The sequence below is a fragment of the Rhinatrema bivittatum genome, chromosome 16 (assembly GCF_901001135.1).
Source record: "Rhinatrema bivittatum chromosome 16, aRhiBiv1.1, whole genome shotgun sequence".
NCBI classification, from domain to species: domain Eukaryota; kingdom Metazoa; phylum Chordata; class Amphibia; order Gymnophiona; family Rhinatrematidae; genus Rhinatrema; species Rhinatrema bivittatum.
In genome coordinates this window covers 22,525,251-22,540,208 of record NC_042630.1, presented here as the reverse complement: position 1 = coordinate 22,540,208, position 14,958 = coordinate 22,525,251, and the positions used below count along the sequence as shown (strand labels likewise).

Sequence of the window (14,958 nt, the reverse complement as noted above, 5' to 3'; positions counted from 1 at the left end):
GACAGGGCATCCTAAGGGTCCTTGCTAGTGCTGAAAAGCCAGTCACCACCATGAAATCATGTAGCCAGGAAGGGTGACAGGAGGAAACAGAGTGAGCATAGCTCCCTTTATTCTGTTTCCATAGGATGCAGCCCTTACGGGGGCATCCTGGACTGGTAAGAAACTTCCATAGAAAGGGAATGCTTTTATAATGGGGCTCTCTTCCATGGGAAAGAGCGTGCAACAGTGTTCATATAAAAGGAATTATGTCCAAAGAAAGGGGCATGCCTGGGACTATGAAAAGATGTTCTTTTTACAGGGGATAAGTAACTAATATTTTCAGATTTCTCTTGTCCAGTCTCGACTCCATTAACATTCAGTGGGGGACCTCTTACAGAAATGAAAGGGCGGTGACGGGTGGGATGCTCATTTCTCCCCGGAATCTTTCTCAGATCTCCAAGTCCTCTGCGTTCTTGCAAACACACCACACCGTGCTCTCCGCTCGCTCTGCCTCTCCCCACCTCGTTCTTGCATTGCAGCATCAAAAGGGGATGCTGTGGCTTCCTCTTTTTGCCTCCTCGCCACAGGCGAGAGATACAGCCAGCTGCTGGCACAATGCCAAGCGCTACAGACACTACGCAGCCAGCACATCCACAGAGCTGTCTACGCTGGCAGGAAAACTTCCTTCTTATATGGCAGCCCTTAACTAGTGGTGAGAGCAGGGAAGCCCGGGTTCAAATCCATTTTCTTCCACTGCCGCTCCTTCACCCGCTCAGATACATACAAATTTAGAGTGTAAGCCCTTTGGGGCAGGGAGATACCTCCAGAACCTGAATGTAACCCATCTGTGGCCACCTCAATGCCCCGGTATGACTTGAAGAGAATCTTACTGTAACCCTCTCCTCTGCAGGAGTCATGGTGGATTGGTTTTTTTCGCCCCCTTTTCCTGCTTGTTCTCTCTGCATCTTTACCACTACCCTCTGTTTTTATTATCCCTTCCATTTGCCCCGCTCTCCTCCATCCCCCCATCTCGTCTCCCCCCCCAGCTGGATTGTTTTTTTCCACTGGGATCTGTGCTCGGGCCGCAGTCATTGGCTCTTGCTGCTGTTTTTTCCAGTTTCTGGGCCAGGCACAGGTAATTTGGCACTCAGCACGGGATTCCTGTGTGGCTCCTTAAGCTGGAAATGCTCAAATTCTTTCGTAACCGTTTCTTTTGGGTCGAAACCCAATGTTGCTGAAAAACTTTCTGGCCTGGTCATTGGTGGACTTCCTCCCTTCTCTTCCCCCCCCCCCCCCCAAACAAAAAAAATATAAATGTACATAAATGAGGAGGAAGGTTAGTGGAAGAGAGAGTTTAAACTCATGAATGCTGACCTAAATAAAGTACACGGAGATGGACTATTTGGAGCTACCCAGAAGCCCTTTGTAGCTGTGGAAACCGAATAAAGTTGTGTCAGGTTATGCACCACAGAGACTGTTTAAAAGCCCGTAAGAAAGTTGCATCCCATGAAATACCAAGCCAGGACATGGAAGTGCACAAGCCTGGTGTTTACAATTCTTTTTTCCATGGTTGAACAAGGGTTGTGAATCGTGTTGCGCACTGAGGGCTCTGGCTGGCTTACATGCAGTGTGTCGTGTGTGTGTGTGTGTGTGTGTTGTCGCTGGGTTGATATCGTAGGCCACATTAACCAATTAAATGTAGCTTGTGTTTGGCATAGATAGCATCTTCCTTGCTAAAATAGCACTTGAGGCAGGGGTTCACAGAATTGTGAGAGGGAGCCGCATAAACCACTCAAGCAATGAATCTTAAAGTGAAAAAGTGTGTTGTTACAGAAGGATATTGCGGGGTGTCATTGAGAGATGGGGGAGTTGAGAGATGTGAGGGGGTGACTGCCTTATAACGAGGAGCAGGGTTGTCACTGTGAGCTGAGCAGGAGTGAGGAGGTAGGCCGTTGCTTGCAAGAAGCCCAGAGGTCCATCCAGGCTAGCCTTTTTCTGATCACCTGCCCAATTTCTCTACACAGTAATCCAGAAGGTGAATAAACCACACACCATGCATTTGCTGGTAGTTCCACACCACAGTGACAAAAAGAAAAAAAAAATCTCTTCCCAGTCCCCAACCCTGCATCAAAACTTGGCCATCTCTTTTGTCTCCATAAGCAGGAGAGAGCTTCGGTTACGTACGCACACTTCGTTGTAGTGCAGTATGACCGGAGTTAAAAATAGGAGACAAGAATGGGATGCCAGTCTGATGAATATATTTGTCTGGTTTTCATTTTTCACAAGCCTGCTGCTAGATTCCTGATGGGCACAGAACATTGTCTTACTGGCTGCTTTCTGGGTGCTTGCTTGAGGCCAGAGCAGGGCGATCTCGCAAAAACTGCTGGCGTCATATTAACAAGGGCTGGGAGGCAGCAGCATGGGGACATTGTCAAGAGCTGCATCACTCAGATGAGAAATATCATGCCTATGGGCGATTGTGTAAAATGTTACAAGTCTGCCCACTAATGTGCACTATGGACATTCTCATTACAAGAACCTCTCCTCTCAGCCCTCACGGCTTGCTCCTGCAAGAACAGTCCCCTTATTTGCAGCTTTCTGGGAGTCCCTGCAGGATCTCACAGCACAACAGACAGCGTCCCCCACTGTATCTGTGCAGCTTTCTGGGAGTCCCTGCACAATCTCACAGGAGGCAGTGTCCTTTGCTGTAGCTCATGCAGATTTCTGGGAGATTCTGCGGGATGTCACAGTGCCTATTCAATGGATGCTTAGATGCAGCTCATTTGGATGCCTGCAAAACACAGGGATTTCTTCTGAGGGCTGGGAAAAGTGAAAGACATTGTCTCCTGCGCTATGAGAACCTGCAGGAGCTCCTACAAATGTGCAGCAGATAGAGGGGAAGGTATCGCCTCCTGCACTTGTATGCACAGGACTGGGAGGTAGTTCTAGTTGTATAAATTCCCTTTCCTCTCTCTCCTCTGCCACTCCCAGCAGAGGAATCACCGAGAGCTGCTAACACAAAAGTGGTGTTATTGGGGGTGGGAGAGGCTCTTAATCTCCAGCGGCAGATAGAGCACCTCCATGGAAACCTCAGCAGGACCTGCTGCCACTGGCTTTCAGAATAAATATTTAACTAGCCTCTGGGAGCGTGACTCGATAGCAAGGGAGGTTAGGGCAGGGAGAGAGCAAGGTGGGACTGACCAGTATGAATCCTAAACCCCAGTTGATATCGGGTCCCCCCTTCTCTGAAGCATGCACCGTGCACGGACCTCCAGGCAGTTGCATGCTACGATTCATAGTTCCTGCTTTTCTCTGGGGGAGGGGGGGTGTTTCATAATTATAGCACCCTGCATAAGATGGGGCTCAGGGCAAAACCAGGCCTGGCTCAGCCTCACCCTGACGACCTGGAGTGGGATGGATGGGAGAGAATGGGGTAATGCAGCACGAGGGTGGATGTCACCACAGCAGTGAGCGGGCCCTGGACACAGGGACCAGGCAGACTTGAAGCCTCGGCAGAGAGGGAGCTGAAAAGATTCGGCAGAAGAGAAGGAGCAGCCTCATGGTTAAAGCTGTGGCTTGAGAAGCAGGGCAGCCAGGCTCCAAATCCTGCTTCAACAGCCAAGGCTCCTTATGACCTTGGGAGCTCCACTTCACCCTCCACAGCCTCAGGTCCTGGCTTACTAAAGGTTTGCTCCCATGTTGTGGCTTCGATCGTGAGCCCTCTGGCCTTGAGCTCAGATTTAGAAAGGCAAGAAATCGAAACAGAAAAAACCAAGGGAGCCAGTCCTGGGTGGTTGTGGGGGTTTTTTTTTTAGCTTACATCCCACTGAATTCTGGTAGTTGTAGTCCCTGCTTCTTCCATTTGAAATCGGCACTGCAGATACCAGTATGCCCTAGGATGTGGTTGTCAGAAATACAGAGTTGGCTGACAATCTCCCTCGGAGCTGGATCACTTGGCACATCTGGAAATTCAGCTCGGGAGGGGAGGGCTGAACGCCAAGGGCTGAAAGGCCTCGAGGTGAGGTTGTCACATAAACCTCAGCTGCCAGCAATTAGCCAACAGGAAGGAAGAAATTGAGCTGCCTTGCAGAAGGGACTTCAGCCTTCGGGACCTCCCCGAGGCCTTGTAGTTCTCGCTCTTCCTTTTCCTGTTAAAGAGTCACATGAAATTGACCTGTCTGTGCCTTTAATGGAGAACCGCTGTCTCTTCGGCCTGGAATTGGTGTGTGCTGTATTAAAGGAGCCCTGCCTTTTCCTCAGCCTGGAATGAGTTCATCAGATTCATTCTCCAGTTTTTTTCTTATCCCCCTGACCCTTCTACAGCTTCTGCCCCAGACTTAGTGATCTTTGGAACATCAGTATCCTCCCTTTCTCACTTCGTGAATGGTGGAGTTCACAAACCTACTTCTAGCCTCTAAAACTTAATTCTTTTCCCAATGACCCTCTTCCTCCTCCTAGGCTTACTCCTTCCTTCTCTCCTCCCTATTTTTAACTTGTCCCTCTCTCTGGAATCTTCCACTCAGAGGCCTCCGTTAATCTGATTCCCAAGAAGCCTTCCTCAGATCCTTTCGTTATTACGCACGACTGTTTCATTCCTTCCAAGCTTTTCAGGGGCCTCCACTGCAGAGCTCGGGGGCAGTTCTTGCCCTACCTCACTTCCACCCAAGGCCGGGTTTAAGATTTTGGCACCCGTAGGCGTGAAGGCAGGGTTCCCCCTCCCCCCCCCCCCCAGAAGTTAGAACAGTGGGGGTTTCACCATCGGAGATTGCAAAGTGGGGGAGGGGTTGTTTGACCAGAGTGCCACAGCGGTGCATGGCTCTAATGGTTAGAGTTTTTGGCACCCTAGGCAGTTGCCTCTGTTGCCTCTGCCTAAATCCAGGCCTGCTTCTAGCTGGCTCTTGATCTTCCATGTTTCGATGAAAAGATGCAGAACTGTTCCAGCTTAGCTCCTAGTCGCCCCCCCCCCCCCCCCTCACCGCTGAGATCCCATTTCACTGGTTCCTTTCAGCTCTCCTCTCCTCACATCCTTCCATTCTCAGCCTGTCACAGCCGTTGTTTGCTCACCTTGATCAGCTCCCCTCTCTTACAGGCCGATGCAATAAAGTGCGCCCAGCCTAGTGCACAGATTTAGGCGCGGCTGGACGTGAGTTTTGGATGCGCTAGACTAGCACCTGATGCAATAAAGTGATTAGCATGTCCAAAACACGTGCCCAAACAAATGCGTAGCCGATAGTGCTCATCACATGTAGATTAGGCTATTAGCTATTAACTCCAATGCAGAAAATCGCTGGGCGCCCAATACACACTTTTTTACATGGCAGATTTTAACTCCAGCCCCGGAGGTGGTGTTAAGGCAATCCGCGAGTCAAGGGCTCAGGAGAAATTTTAAAAATGCTGTCCTCTGTGGTTCCTCCTACTTAGTATCATTGCGATACTTACATCTACTGCTTGTGGTGTTTAAGAATAATGGTATAACGCAATGGCTTGATGAAAAAAAAAATTCTGGACGCACAATAGACACGCACAATAGACACGCTCCAGGCCGATTTCGCCCCTTGCTATCGTACATGTATATTGGGCATTCAAAATTTTTGTAATCATCAACCCATTGCATTCTGCGACCTGAAGCGGGATAAAACGGACGCTCATATTGAGCACCCGTTGCAATCACGGGCACCCGATGCATTTGAGCGCTAGGGACGCCCAAGTCTTCCCTAGCGCGTCCTTTTTACCGTGGCAGTTTATTTAAATATTGCATCGGGTGCCCAGGAGATGTGACTGGGCAAGCATTAGGAAAACGGGTGCTCAATATGAGCGCCCATTTTAACGCGCATCTTATTGCATTGGCTCGTTAGTGTTTCTGGTTTGGCTCTCCCCCTTCTTGTCTCTCCAGTGGTCTGGTTAGAGACTCCTCATCCAGTCCCTCACCCGGAATGGTTGGCGACTACTTCAAGGCCTCCTTTCTGGGCTCCCAGCTAACCTCCATCCACTTTCGGGATCTTGGCCCTCTCACACCTTCGCTGCTCCAGGGCCGAAACTCACGCCTTCCTCCTCTGTAACCTCCTGGAGGTGTGCACACTCCCTGCTCCGGGGTTTATGTCCATGCATGGTACACGTGTGCTTCTCTCCTCCAGACTCGGTTCCTCCCTAGGCTATCGACTGTATAACCTAAGCAGATTCCTTCCTAACATCCGATGCCCACCTTGCTCTTCTCTAAGCCTTTTTCTCCTCCTCTCTGCAGTAGTGCATTGGTCAGGCTACATTTATTATTTACAGTCATTTATAGACCACTCATAAAGAGAGTCTCCTGCTGAGTGGTTTAAGATGTAACATAAAATTACAAGCATGACTCCACCCTTCAATCTAGTTCTTACTATTTATAAATGTATTACCCGCCTATCAATATTCTTAGGCGAGGTACAATTAAGCATACATAAGTAACATTATCAAAGTAAAACAACAAACAACAACTTATAACCACAACTCTCAAACCAATTAAAGAATGAAATCAAGGAAATGTAAATATTAAGGAAAATAATAATTAAAATAATAAAATAACCTGCCTTAATCAAATGTGTCTTTACTTATGCTGAGATATTGCCATAATACCAGACTGCCTGCTGAATAAATAGCTTTTGACCTTTTTGCCTGAATTATTTTATCCAGCCCTCAGACTGAAAGTCATTGGGTACGGGTTCCACGGTGCTGGTCCTGCAGCTGAAAATGTTTGCTCTTTTGTCTCACACCAATGAAATTGTTTTATAGGTGGTACCTGTAATAAATTTCTCCATGATTGGACAGCTTGGTGCCTTCCTTAGCAGCCATCGATCCCCCTTCTCTTCTGCTGCAAACTGACCCAGGTTAAATTCCCCTCCACCTTCAAACCCCTTTTATTTCCCCCTCAGTGTATCCATGGCTCTTTTCATCCCTCTCTCTCTCTCTCTCTCTCTCTGTCTTGTTTCTTCCTGCCTCTTCTGTTCCACCCAACAAACTCTTCTCTCCGCCTCTTGTGCAAAACAAACCTCTTCGCATTTTGCACATAAAGAGTTTGCACAGAATGACAGGATAGAAAATTTAAGAAATGAAATAAAATGACAGCACCGGGGATTAGAACTGAGGCACAGGGATATAGTGTCTCGCCTCAAGGTCACACACAGTGACAGAGCAGGAGATTAACACTGAGGCATAGGGAGATAAAGCGACTCACCTCGAGGTCATGGCAGAGCAGAGGATTAGCACTGAGGCACAGAGAGATAAAGTAACTCACCTCGAGGTCACATGCAGTGACAGAGCAAGGGATTAGAACTGAGGCACAGGGATATAGTGATTCACCTCAAGGTCACTCACAGTGACAGAGCAGGGGATTAGAACTGAAGCACAGGGAGATAAAATGACTCACCTCGAGGTCATGACAGAGCAGGGGATTAGCACTGAGGACTCAGGGAGATAAAGTGACTCACCTCGAGGTTACACACAGTGACAGAGCAGGGGATTAGAACTGAGGCACAGGGAGATAAAATGACTCACCTTGAGGTCACATGCAGTGACAGAGCAGGGGATTAGAACTGAGGCACAGGGAGATAAAATGACTCACCTTGAGGTCACATGCAGTGACAGAGCAGGGAATTAGAACTGAGGCACAGGGATATAGTGTCTCACCTCAAGGTCACACACAGTGACAGAGCAGGGGATTAGAACTGAAGCATGGGGAGATAAAGCGACTCACCTCGAGGTCAAACACACAGTCAATGGCAGAACTGGAGATTAGAACCAAGTAGCAGAATTTGGTTAAATGTAATATCACCTCCAAGCATGGGCTCTGTAAGACTTGTGTGACACTCACACAGAGATGAGAGACAGAAAGTCCGGGGAGAGACAGGCCCTTTCTTCTCTGAAGTCCAGGTTCCTGCGGAGAAGGTGGCTGTGAGGCCGTACTATCCCAGAGCCCCTGTGCTCCTGCTGCACCCTTTGCATCACAGTTGCAACCTCCCCCTCCCAAATGGCAGGAACATGACTTAAAACCACTTGCAGGAGAAGATGGAGGTAGAAGCCACAGGGGCACTGATGGGGCCCGGGATATAAGGAGAGGCCCAGGCCTGCCCTGCCTGAGCCAAGCCAACATGAAGAACGAAATTCGTCCCGTTGGATAGCGGATGCTAGGCAGAGCTGTTTTGCTGCCCTATGTGAACAAATACTGTACAATCCCCTCCTTGTTCTGTTTTATTTGGGGGGTTTTATGCTCAATTTATATTGTTTTTTCCAGTCAGGGCCAGTGCACGGGTATTAGGCACTCTATACAGTTTGTATCCCAGTCTTCCCCTCCGGCCCCCCCATGGCCCTCTCCACACACAATTCAAATTATGCATTTATAATAAAAGATTTTACATGAAAAAAGACATTCAAAGCATGGTCTTTTAAGGTAAAAAAAATATCACACCAGCATGTCTATTATATTTACATACACTGCTGTGGTTTCCAACCAGAAAATCCTGCAAAAAAACAAGAACGACACCTGGAGTTCATATGGTATTCTCTCTTTTAATACATGTTAGGTGTGGGCTTAGCTGTCAGAAAGATCTAGGTAAACTGCATTATAATTACAATACAATAAATCTCCCATACCAAAATAGCACTAACTGCCAGCACTCAAACAGTAACAACCCTACCTATGAAAAGGCAACATTGTAAGCCCTAAAACCTCCGATTAGGAAAACAGAACATGCCAAGTTGCTATAATCTCTACAAAGAAACTATACACTAGCAGAATACCTCATCTCTGTCACATTTGCAAACACAGACAGACGTACAGATACAGAATAAAGAAACCATAAACAGAAACATTCAGATAAAAACTAAACTGGAAACCGCAATAAACCAGACTTTGCATGCAATACAATAGAGGAAAAGCAACTAGCAAAAAGGTATTTTCTATAAGGAGTCTGAATGTGTGGAACTCTTGTTCCAGATGAGGTTTGCAGTCTGTCAGATTATCTGGTATTCCGGAAAAATGTTCTTTTTAAAAAGCTTTTATTAGCTAATTTTATTATATTGTATGTTTGTTTTATTTTTTTTATGTATTGCTGTGTCTATAAATTGTACTCCACAATGCATATGTTTTAGAATGTGGAATATCAATTTAATAAATAATAATTTTCCATAAAACATAAAAAATAAAATCAAGAAATATAAACATCAATCATAATAGTAAAACCATACTAATAAAAATATTTCAGCTGATGAATAGTATGTCCAGTAATTAAAAACTCATAAAACAATTAATAATTTCCCAAGCACCAATAAAATATTTCAAAACAACAGACACCATCAAATAACACCCAAAAATGAAAATTAATTTTAAAAAAATCCCTTGTTCTCAATACCTGGGAACTTTTTATTTACAATCATCCTGAGATTGTCATGGATTACTGGGGGGTGGGGCACAAACGTTCTTCTGTCTCTCTCATATATGCATACTCTCTTAACACACATGTTCATTCTCTAATATACACACTCATATGCTCCCTGTCTCTCAAGCATGTTCCTTCTCTTTCTCTCTCTCTCTCGCACACACATACACATACACTTTCTCTCTCAAACACGCTCTTTCTTTTCTATATGCACACACATACACATGCTCCCTTTTTCTCACACACTTACGCACATGTTCTTTCATAAACACACGTGTTCTCACTAAAACACACACACACAGCCAGACGCACACACATTCACTCTCTCACCCACACACCCACATTCTCCTTCACTCACACATGGTGTCTCACAGCCTCTCTGTCACTCTTTTTTTTTTTGTCGCTGTCAGTAGCCCTGTGGCCTCTTCTTCTGCTGCTAGTAGGATGGGCTCTGGCGATGGCCAGCGCAAGGCCTTTTCTTCTGCCACTGGCAGGTTGGGTTCCACCAATGACCAGAGCTGGGTCTCTCTCCCGTTTCTTCTGCCAATGGCTTGACGGTGGGCTTCTGCTCTCTCTTCTTGCTGCTGGTGGGATGGGCTCCGCTGATGGCCCTGTGCCAAGCCTCTCCATCTCTTCTTCTGCCACCCCCTCCCCGTGAGTGCCGCCCCATACAATTGCACGGTTTGCACACCCGGTTGGCACTGGGCCTGACACTAGCAGCCAGCTTCAAACAAGCCAGGCCTCAGGCAAACAGTATTCCATGTATTTCTATGAGCAGAAGGGTAGGGAGTAGGACCCATGCGTCCAGGCTTTTAATTTTCTTTAATTCCTTCCTGGGAGTTAACAACCCTAAGTCAGAGCGCTGGAGAAAGAGAGATGATTTGTAGAACACCCTCAGTGCCTGCTCGCTGAGGCCAGTCTTGTCTGCATTAAATTGCAGCTGCCATTTAGATGCCTGGTGCCCCAGTCTCACAATATTTTCCTGCAGTTCCTTCACCCTGCATTTCTAAGCGGGAAGGGTGAGGCGAGGGATTTTTGGCATGGCTTCATGGCAGATTTGAAGGCCGCTTATCCAACTGGCTGGTGAGAAAGGAAGGAGGCTCATCCCTCTCTGAGTATCGCCACCCAGGGACACCCCCCCCCCCCCCCCCCCACCGCTTCTGGGTTCTTTCTAAAGTGTAGAAACCAAATCCTGTTCTGTGATGGGAATAAGCTCACCGTTGGTGACAACAGAACATGATCAGTATTGTCCAGTTCACATCCGGTGATTAGATGATGTAATGTGTGAAGATTATAGCGGTTCCTCTTTCCCCAGTCACAGTGCAGTATAGATGTTGTCAGAGTTGTACTGTGCTATTACAAGAGCTCTGTCCCAATGCCACTAAGAGACCTCAAAGGAGGATACAGCAATACCCTGAGACACCCAAATTATGAATGCAGCAAAAACAGCTGCAGAGAGACCTCAAGGGAGGAGATGGCAGCACCCCGAGACACCCAAAGCCTGAATACAGCACAAACCACAGAAGAGAGACCTCAGGGGGAGGGGGAGGCGACATTAGCACCCTGAGACACCCAAAATCTGAATACAGCTGAATGCAGCAGGACACGATGACGAACTGAAGAGACAAATCATATGCTGTCTTTGCTCTGCCACACTCTGTTGGAAAATGGTGTCCTTTGCTGGGATGCTCCCTGTTGTTTGCAGTCTGGAAAGGCCCGCACCAGTTTGGCAGTTGGCATGCCCCCCTAAACCATGCAAGACGGCCTTGCCTGCAAGTCGAAGGAATCAGGAGGATTTGCAGCCTCCATCGTTGCCCTACACGGCTGAGGAGGAAGCTAGAGCAGCGGGGTAGCTATGGTGCGTGGCTTTGAGTCTCCTCTGGGGGCAAAGGATAGAGGGGCTCACTGCAGACATACTATTAAAGAGAGAGGCTGACCATGGCATCGGTGCCTCGGAAGATAAAATGGAGGCATCTCTGAACACTGTTAGAAAACAAGGAGCAAAAACTTTGGCATCTCAGCACCTAAATGTTATAGAAAGCTGTTTGTAAAGAATTAATATTGTGGATAGCGGTAGAACCTGACAGTGTAGAAGACCAAAATGTAGAAACTTTTGCGGAGGTTTCATTGAATAACGTGTTTGAGAGTCACAAATATATATAAAATATGGTGATTGACAGAGTGTACAGAGCTCTCTGTGTGGGTCCCCCACTCGGGAAACTACTCAGCGTCAAAGAGAGAGCTAGAAAGGGCTTTGACTAGAAAATAAAAGGTTGCACATATTCGGCTAAAGTGGCACACTCTTCAAAAGTACAGGGGAAAGTCTGAGGAAGCCATGAGGCCTCCGCGCCGAATGAGCAGGTAAAATATGCCATTGCTTCTTTCAGCATGGCCGAGAGTGGAATTTGAGGGGTAGACACAATTTTTCATCAGTTCTGAGAGCGTGATCATCATTTTATTACACAGGCAGATGGCAAAATGATTCAAAGTAGCTAAGATATGAGCCGACTGTGAGAACTGCAGGAGGACCTTGTGAGACCAGGGTCCAAATGGCAGATGAAATTTAATGTGCAAAGTGATGCACACAGGAAAAAATAACCCAGACTACAGGTACACGATTCTGGGTTTCCTGTAAGAGTTAGCACCCAAGAAAAGGACCTTGGGGTTATTGTGGACAATACATTGAAGTCTTCAGTTCAGTGTGGGGCGCTGGCAGCCAAAAGAAAAGCAAATAGAAGCTAGGAATTATTTAGAAAGGAACAGAAAACAAAACTGGGAATATAATAATGCCCTCAGTACCGATCCATGGTGCGGCCACACCTTAAATGTTCTGTGCAATTCTGGTTGCCACAGCTCAGAAAAGATATAGCAGCATAGAAAAAGTACAGAGCAGAGCAAAAAAAAAAATTACGGGAGAGGAATGGCTCCTCTATGAAGGAAGGCTGAACAGGTTAGGGCTCGTCAGCTTGGGGAAGAGGTTTATAAAATGTATGGTACAGTTCAGGTTAATACAGAATGGTTCTTTACACTATCACATATTATTAAGACTAGGGCACACTCCCAGAAACTAACAGCCGATTTCTAACACATTTAAGAGAGTATTTTTTTCCATCAACAAAAGAATGGAACTTGCTGCCAGACAATGTGATCAAGGCTAGTACTGTAACTGAGTTTAAAAAAAGTGTGGACAAGTTTCTGCAGGACAGAGCCATAAATAATTATTGGCCAGATAGGCCTTGATTTCTCCAGCTATTAATTCTTGGGGGGGGGGGGGGGGAGCAACACAAAACCGACTTTCATATTGGGATTTGCCGGGTACTTCCAGGCGACCTGGACTGGCCGCAGTTGGAGTTGAGATGTGGGCTCCATTTTGGTCTGATGCAGCATGCCGTTTCTTAGCAGTGGGGCTGAGTGTGCTATGAGAGGGGCCTGGACCAGCTTCCCCCGCAGAAAGGATGCATGTACCTGGCGCTTGGTGTCTGCAGCAAACTGATGGCGACCATGAGGAAGGAAGCGTGAAATTCCCATTCTTACTTGGAGGGAGCCGAAGCCAGAGTTGGCTGGTCTGAGCTTTGCATGCGAGTGATGTTTAATCATACGTGGGCCTTTGAAGCAAGGCTGTAGGGTCCCCTCATGGGGAAATGCAGGGTAGATGAGGGAAGGGGTTCATTTTCTCTTTACAGTTCTGAAGTTAAATCACAAGCAGATTGTGGAAAATTGCAGGAGGACCTTGCAAGACTGGGAGAATGAGCCCTTAAATGAAATGAGTACTTAAATGAAATCTAATGTGGACAAGTGCAGAGTGATGCACCCAGGAAAAATAACCCACACTGTAGTTACATGATGTTAGGTTCCGTACTAGGAGTTGTTGGGTGTCTCTTGCAAACTAGGTTGCCATTTCAGTCAGTCTCTGGTTGATCTTTGGCACCCTGATATAGTCCAGTAGCTACAGTATATTTCTTTATGATCACACTTTAAAAGACGGACTAGTATTGATAAGGTTAAAAGAACCACAATGCTATAATATCTAAAATGCTTGAATTTGGACACAAGTTTGCTCCACGAAACACATTTAACAAAAGAAAGGATACATTTAATTCAAAGAGGATGGGTGGAGCTGGCCTAGTGGCTCGTTGGCAGTGCTGCACACAGAGGGACCTGGCTTTGGATTTCTGGCCCCTGCATCAGCAGGGCTGGGGATATTGTAGAAGCAAAGTTCACAGCCCCTGGGAGTTAGAGTCATCATGCAGTTGTGACAACTAGTGGTTGGATGCCCATGATTAAGAACATGCCATACTGGGCCAGACCGAGGGTCCATCAAGCCCAGTATCTTGTTTCCAACAGTGGTCAATCCAGGTCACAAGTACCTGGCAAGATCCCAAACATTAAATAGATCCCATGCTCTGTCGCACAATGATAAGTAGTGACTGTTCTTAAGTCTACTTGGTTAATAACAGTTTATTGAACAAGGAGTAGGAGTAGGACCAGGACAAGGCAGGACTGGAGGCAAGGCAGGAACAAAGAGCAGGTCAGGCGGCAAGGCCAAGAAGTAGCAACACACACAGCAGGCAAGGCAGGAGGACCTGTTGCTGAGGCACTGGATATGTGTGCTGAGCTTCCTTTTATACTAGAGCATCATCAGTCAGCGCCCTCAGGAAGTGTTAGTTGCTTGGCCAATAAAAGGCCTTCAGGAAATGCAGGTGGTTTCAACACATTGTGGCAAGCTATTCTAGGAGCGCTTGGAGGTAAGGGTGTTATAGCCTCCCCGAGAGCACTGTAAAATTAAAAAACGGAGTCCGAGGTGGAGTAAACACACGTTTCTGATGGCAAAGTTATTCTATTGTTGTGCCCAATGTGATAGAAGCAGCTAAACACTACCACACTGGGCACAGCAAAAGTATAGTATGGCCACCAGAAATGCGAATTCAGTTTTACTCCTGCTCTGACCCAGGAATTAAATTTCCAGCGTTAAGAAAAGGTGCTTTAAGCTGTCTGTCCTTTAATGCACCTCCCTGCATTGCTGGTGAATAGCTAATGCCTTCTTTTACAGGGGATTTGCATGCACCCATACTAATCTTAATGCTGTTTTTTACTCCTGTTTTATCCACATTTTTAGGCGTTAAAACTCCTGTTACATACCAGAGTTAACTTAGACCAGAAAAAAGTGCACTCAAACAGAAGTAAAAATGTTAGCTACTCCTTTTAGTTCTTTTCTACAAAGGTAAAGACCAGGTATGAACACTGTTTCAAAATACAATCTTGGAAGCCCAGACAAGATGTATTCCATGCATTAGAGAAGGTGGAAGGAAGGCCAAATGACTGCCAGCATGGTCAAAAGGTGAGGTGAAAGAGGCTATTTTAGCCAAAAAAAAGGTCTTTCAAAAACTAGAAAAAGGATTCATCTGATGAAAATAGGAAAAAGCATAAACATTGACAAGTTAGATGTAAAACATTGATAAGGCAGGCAAAAAGAATTTGAAAAGAAGCTGGCTGTAGAGCAAAAGCTAATAATAAAACATATTTTAAATGTGTCTCAGCAGCAAGCCTGTGAGGGAGTCAGTCGGACTGTTAA

At 46.5% G+C, this 14,958-nt stretch overlaps 1 protein-coding gene across 3 annotated transcripts in view; it reads left to right on the top strand.

The window, feature by feature from the left end:
* Nucleotides 1–14,958, top strand: part of TSC22D4 (TSC22 domain family member 4) — a 101,154-nt gene that overhangs the window by 33,995 nt on the left and 52,201 nt on the right. The window lies entirely within an intron of this gene.